Raw genomic sequence first — 7,381 nt, 5'->3', positions numbered from 1 at the left:
TTGGAGGCTTCAGGGTTCATGACATGTGTAGTGAGTGAGGCCGTTAGTTGGCGGCTTAAAATTTTTTAGGGTAAATTACATTTACCTCCCCTGAGGTTTCTGACAAATACAGGGACCTCCCCTGTAGTTTCAATAATTACACTAACTTCCCCTACTTTACCTGACATTGTACAGATTCCCCCAATCCGTCAATTATACATAAACGACGTTACTTTTGTATACAAAATGACCATATTACCCTTTTATTTGAGCATGAAAAGACGAAATACCCTCTGATAATAGTATTCAACTTTGTTTTTAATTTTAATTTTAATTTTTTTGTTCTCTCTCATCTCATCTCATCCCTCAATCCCAACTTCACTCTGGTTTCCAATTGCAACAGTAGTGTAATCTGAATTCTCTAAATCACTCCCCAGATGTCCCTCATCTTCTTCTTCTTTCTCTCTCTACAGCTCCACATCTCTCTTCTCTCCTCTTCTTCCTCCACCACTGCCTCCACTGCCCGCCACCTCCACACCACGGCCTCATCATGTCCTCTTGATTTCGACGTCCTTCGTCGACTCATTCAATCCTCAAATCGTCCAAAACTCGACTCCGATTCTGTCTCTTGTCACTACATCAAGGCCGGTCTCCGACTCATTCAGTCCGATTATCTCCGAACCACCAACAATTTTCTTCCTCCGATTGACTCCGCCGAGTCTTGTTGGGTTTCATACCAAACCCTAATAAATGATTTCTTCCTCAATTTCAATGATATTCGCAAATCTGCAGTTTCCAGGCCTCTTGGATCGCCGAGGGTTGTATGAACATCACTACTCTTGATGCATTCGAAGGCAATGTTTCGAAATCGGCGTTAGACGATGCCGTGAAGGCGTGTAATCAATCTCTTGGTAACGGTTGGCCGTGCGCTTCTTGCACCACCAGTCTCTCGAGCCTCGAACCTTCGAATTTGAACGGCCGATCAATTGGAAACCTCTCCGATTGCATGACATACCCTTCGATTTACGCCGCGGTGTTTATCAATCGTTTCGGCCCAACCAATGAAGATACTGATTTTTCTGATTTGAGCAATTCGAATGGTAGAGTTAGAACCATTGTGATTTGTGTAGTTGTGATAGATTGTGGGTTTGTGTAGTTGTGTAGAAAGAATTTCTATCTCTAGATTTGTTCAACCTAGAGTTAGAACCATTGTGTAGTTGTGTAGTTGTGATGAAATTAGGGAAGCAACAAAGAATTTCTCTAGGTTGAACATAATTGGGAGAGGTGGGTATGGGAATGTATACAAAGGGGTATTGTCGGATGACTCTGAAGTTGCGTTAAAGCAGTTCAAGAATTGCTCGGTGGGAGGTGATGCGGTTTTCGCCGACGAGATTGAGGTTATTGCGAGCGTTCGACATGTGAATCTCATGGGTTTGAGAGGGTATTGTACTGCTACTACTCCTCTAGAAGGCCACCAGAGGATAATTGTGTGTGATTTGATGAGGAATGGTAGTCTTCATGACCACCTATTTGGATTTGAGGAGACATTTTTGAAGATTTATGAGAGAGTGAGAGAGAGAGAGAGAGAGAGATGGTAATGGAGTTAGCAGTCACAAAATGAAGGTAAAGGAAACTACCCACCATTTTCTCAAAAAATACACTGTTCCGGACATAGATGGGTTGAGGACACTTGAGGGCATTATAGACATTTTAATGTTTGGCTTTGATGACATCAACTTTTTCTGTGAAATAAATAAACGGAAGTCAACAGAAGGGGGAATCTTGACATTGTCAGGTAAAGCAGGGGAGGTTATTGTAATTATTGAAACTACAGGGGAGGTCCCTGTATTTGTCAGTAACCTCAGGGGAGGTAAATGTAATTTACCCAATTTTTTAAATACTACTTGTTTGGAAATCTTTTTGACTCTGATTGGAACACGTTGCAGCTCAAATATGGCTATGACATGTCAGCTGTCATTGCGATAAAGTGCGCTCATGTTTCTGGTCGCTTCGAAATTTCAAGATTATTAGGTAGAGAAATATTGATCAAATTAACAAATTTTATAGACTAAATTATAAATATATATTTTAAAATTTGTTTAAAATATGAATTGTTTTATGTTATTTTAAAAATTATATTCTGTCTATTGAAATTTTTATTTTTATAACAAATAACCTCTTTTGTTAATAAATTATTAAATTAATTAATAATTTTTAATGATGTCAAAAATTTATTTTAATTAATAATTCAAATAATTTTGTTATTATTATGTAGAAGAGCAGTTAATAATTTTATTTTTTCAATTAATTCTGTTACATAAAAAATTCTAATAAAAGAGTATTTGTAATTTTTCAAACTACAGAGGACAATCTGTCTTTTAAGCAAATCTCAAGAATGTATTTGTAATTTACTCAATTTGATAAAACTCATATTCCGGTTTTAGCAATCAGTTTTTTCAGTTAAAAAAGGAAGAAAAAAAAATTTTAAAATATTATATCATACACATTAATCAATATTTTTTTTTTCTCACAATTGTGTATTTAATTAAAAAAATTATTCCAAACACACCAAATTTTTTTTTTTTTGGCAATGCTGCGGATTCATTTGGTGTGATTAGTATTTTTTTAACTTTATAAAAAAATAAAAATCATTAAACAAGTCAAGTTATCAAATGGGTACTCACTTGGGTACCAGTATGCAATTTTACTTTAGTTTGGTTGGTGAAATTTCACAATTTTGGTCAATCTTTCATTGACTTAGACTGAAAGTTAGATTCCGATTTTTCATTGATTAAACAAAAAGTAAATAAAAATATATTTTTTATTTTTTTTTAAAATGGCTTGTCTTTAAAAATTTTGTAAGATAATTTTTATAAAATTGACTTTTACTTAGGCTTTATTTGGCGTTGGCTTTTGATAAAATTGGCTAAATAAGTTATTAAGACAAAATATTAAATCCAAATCATAATCATTTTATTTTTTCTCTCACAAAAGTAAAAAAAGCTAAACCAAACAAATTTTTTGTCCCAAGATAAAGTAGCCAAAAAACCAACTAGAAAAGTCAATTGCCAAACGGCAACTCACTACATTTTCAAAAATAATATCTTAACTCACTAAAAATCATTAATAATACTTTATTGAATCAAAATTTCTCTTTTAGGCAATAATTTTTTTTTTCAAGTGTTTACTGTAGTTGGTTTTTCATGCTCCTTGGAGGGGTTAGTCTCTTCGGGTACGATAATCCTACAGTTTTGACTCCCGTGGTTCTAGATCTGGTTTCACAAGTATAATGTGAAACAGAAAAGAAGAAGAAGAAGAAGAATGAGAGTCCAAGTCCGGCAAATCTTAGAAAATCCATTTATCATCAGAGATGTCAAAAATAGACTGTATTGTCAGATTTCAGAGTCGCTACCTAAATATTTTTAGAAAATTTAAGAAACTTGTGACTCGTGCCGAAGACCACTTGTCCGTCATAACAAAAGTGTCTTGGCTCGGAACTTAGGTACGAGAGGGGAAGGTCATGAATTGAGCACCCCTCCTTATCCGATCAAAGATCGGCCTTTACTAATCATGATGTGATTTTTATGTATAGTATATGCTTATGTTCTGATTATTATTGCTAACTTACTATGTGAGGCACACAATTATAGACTACGTCACCCACTTTGGAACGCTTTGATTTCATGTTTGTTTGAAAAGAAGTTTACATATGTGCTACTTGAAAAAGTGAGCTCATATGTACACTAATCAAATTCATCATAATTTAAGCGAAATAGCCTTCATCCATAGGCATTCAAAGAGATATTTCAAATAAGCACGTAGCCTCTTAGTAGTATGCTTGATATGACAACACAAACACTCATGTAACATGCTAAAACAAAAAATGCTTACCTAGTACTCAACCGAGACAAGCTAAAGAGAAGAAAATAATTAGCAAAATGTATGTTCTTAATATGCAAAGTGATTAATACAACACACACAAAATGCAACTACTAGGTTCGACTTTTTTATCATCTCATATGGATCATCTTAAAGCATGCGGTAACTCATGTATTCAAGTAAGTCGGAAAATAACAATGATATTGAAATGATGAACCGAACCCAATGTATGTGCAATGGATACGAATCATGGCAATGATATGAAACTAAAAATACGATACTATATACAACCACGGTAAGCATATAAATAAATGAGAGAAAGAAAATGGGGTTGGAAGACACACAAATATTATAAGTTAGCCCTCGCATAAGAGGGTCCGAATGAATGTCCTAATTAAACTAATTATTACAACACAATTGAATAAACTAAACTAACTAATTATTACAAGTCCGAATGAAAGTAAAGCAACTAATTAATTACAACATATGAATATGAATATTAAAGCAGCTAATCTAATGGACTCGAACGGGAGGCGAAGAACCACATGTGCATCATTGAAAACGCCCTCCAGAAACCTCTCTGTTTGTTGCCAGGATCAGCTCTGTTTGTAGTCAGAAAATTATTCTGTTTTGGCCTTAGATTCTGCTATGTTTTGTTGTAAAAATGCCACTGCCTGTACAAAATGGGTGGTCGGTTTGCCTAAGAGAGTGGTCAACCGTACAGAATGATGGCCGGCCGGCCATTGCTTGGGAAATACCCTGCTACAACATAACTAAATAAAGCAAAAACATAGTGTTTTCAAGAGATGTTTATCCTCTCTGCCCTTCCATATCATGAAGATGATCAAGGGAGGAGTAGATTCGATTATCAATTCATCAATTATCACAAATTTGTTGCATGACAATCTTAGAAACGATAGGATAAGAGCTTAATAAAATGGAATAAAAGACAAACAACACCTCCTCTCTATCATGGAATTACCTCAAGGGAAGGGGTAGACTCATCTCATAAATCACCAAACATCACTTAAATAGTATGGGATGATTCAAGACGCAATAGGTTTAGTATAACGTCCGACTGAATCTAACCAAATTTTATTATCTTTTTACTTCTTTTACTCCAATTTTATTAGCCCATTTTTACTTTACCTTTCCATTTGTTTATCTTTTCTTTCTTTTTGTCCACAAGTGATGATTATGTCCACTAAGTCTAAAAGCAATAAAGAGTAGCAAGCATGACTTGACTCGAAAAATGAGCTTTTCAAGCCCTTTTCTACAGGGAAAATTGCAAAAGAATGATCAAACTCATTTACAAGCGATACTGAATTCAAAGTCAAACTCAAAACGAGCGATAATGACTCCAAATCCAAACTTGATAATAAGCTATAATGAACCTTTCCTTTGTGATTTTCAAGGGTCTAACTAGAAAGTTAGTCCATTAGAAGTAATGCACCGGCAATAAAGAGAAATATCAAACAAGAGATCACACCTAGCATAAGAGAGATGTAATGCCCTAGTAATGAATCTCCGAAGAGATTAAACCATTTAGCATGAGAGGTCTCTTTCTTATGCCTTGAGTGGTAATCTTTTGTTTTATACAACTCTTAATCAAAGAAACAAAGAAAGGAGGGAGGTTGCAAAGTGCTATTGAAAAGTGAGTGATTACAATGATGTGAACATATATGAAAGTTATATATATATATATATATATAAAACAAAAACAAAAACAAAGACAAAAACAAGAAAAAACTATTAACTCAAATAGATTGGAAGCCAAAGCCTATACACCAATCCATGAGGACTTACAATAACACATCTATAATATTCAAAGCATAATTTAACACACTAAAAAGCTCTGAAACAGCACAAAAACAGTGCTGAAAATCAGGTTTTTGAGATGGAAAAGTGAGCAAAAATGAGATAAAGCCAAAGGGTTTCAACCAACTAACAAGTCTAAGGAAGGGTGGCTAACCCCTCCTCTTTTTTTTGTGACTTAAAGTCACATATTTTAAGCCTCAAAACACTCTGAAAATAGTATGAAAAAGCAAAGAAAAGAAAGAGAAAAGATGGTACAAAAGCTCAAGGATTACCTCTTTCAAGAGATGAAGAGCTTCTAGTTCGTAAACCACAAGTTGAACACTCTCAAGAGGCTGAAATTATCTTCACAAATCTCAGCAAAACGTCCCAAGTTCCATCTTGTAAGGTGTATGTAAATTGTAAGAGAAGAGGGAAGTGTGTTGGACAAGTTTTTGGCTCTTGGAGAATTTTTCTAACCCCCAACCCTTAGGGAAAGCCTTGTGTTTATAGAAAAACAGGTTTTTACGTCGAAAATATCAAGAAAGAGACAGCTGGTGCAAGGCATACACATGGGGATACCTGGTTATCTCAAAATATCTGTTGTCGCTGAACATAGTCGGCCGACCATGAGGAGGTACGGCCGGCCCAATAAAAATGGCCTGTTGGCTAGCAATTCTCTGAGTGGTTAGGCTAGAAAAAAATAAGGTTTTGGTCCAAAAGGGGAATAAGATTTAGGTTTTAAGCCTTGAAACCGAGGCCTTTTGCTGAAGAAAATCGAACGATTGCACAACATAACATTTCATCATCGAGTGTTCAGAGTGAGGCGCCCAAGTCTTAAGGGCGGTTAAAATAGGGTGTTTACATTAACCAAACTCCAAAAAATAAAAGTAAAAACATTTTTCTATGTAAAATCAATTTACAAAAAAAAAAAAATTTTTCTGTAAAACATTTTACGTCAAAACAAACCGAACGTTAATGAAAATTTTCTAACCAAAACTATTGAAATTTCACTGTGATAAGACATTGAAAATTCAATTCGTCTAAGAGCTACCAAAAATGCTCATTTGAAAATTGTCATTGGTGGTCGAAGGTTATCAACATCGGTTGGAGGTGGCGGCGACATTGAGGTTGTAGAGTAATGAAACTTCACCAAGAGTAAGGATAGTTATTTATAATTAAAAAAATTAAGGAAAATTAAAAAAAAAAAAGATTTAGGTTTGACCCTTATAATAGAAAAAACTTTGAGTTTTAATTTTATCAATTTAAATGCTAGTATTTTGATTTGTTTTCAATCTAAACAATCCATCTATTTTCGTTAAGTAAAATCGACCAAAATAAGGGTAGTTTAGTCATCAAATTCAATGTAGGCGTATATAAAATATTTAAATTATCATTTTCATTGAGTTTAATGACAAATACTCTTTTTTGTGTGTGTGTTAGATTTACTTAATGGAAATAGGCATATGGTTTAGATTGAAAGCAAATTAAAAAAATTAGGGTTTAAATTAATAAAATAAAAAACTTAGAGTTTATTTTGTTATACAGGTCAAACTTCGATTTTTTATTTATTTACAATTTTTTCAAAAATTAATGTCCTTAAGATAACAAATATTTTTAATTATCCTTGAACTAGTAAAATATGTTTGACTTAAAAAAAACATTTATCAAATTATTGAAGTCAATTGTGTTTTAGATTTCAAAATTTATTATTATATGTTTCGATTAA

General features: G+C 33.7%; 1 pseudogene; it reads left to right on the top strand.

Moving 5' to 3' along the window:
* Nucleotides 1-802: 802 nt before the first annotated feature.
* LOC114299666 (putative LRR receptor-like serine/threonine-protein kinase RKF3 pseudogene) lies at nt 803-2,051 on the top strand (annotated as a pseudogene).
* Nucleotides 2,052-7,381: the final 5,330 nt, after the last annotated feature.

Source organism: Camellia sinensis, chromosome 2, assembly GCF_055761805.1.
Source record: "Camellia sinensis isolate YWXY chromosome 2, ASM5576180v1, whole genome shotgun sequence".
Classification (NCBI taxonomy): Eukaryota; Viridiplantae; Streptophyta; class Magnoliopsida; order Ericales; family Theaceae; genus Camellia; species Camellia sinensis.
Note: the sequence above shows the minus strand (reverse complement) of the source record. Positions and strands in the feature narration are given on the sequence as shown.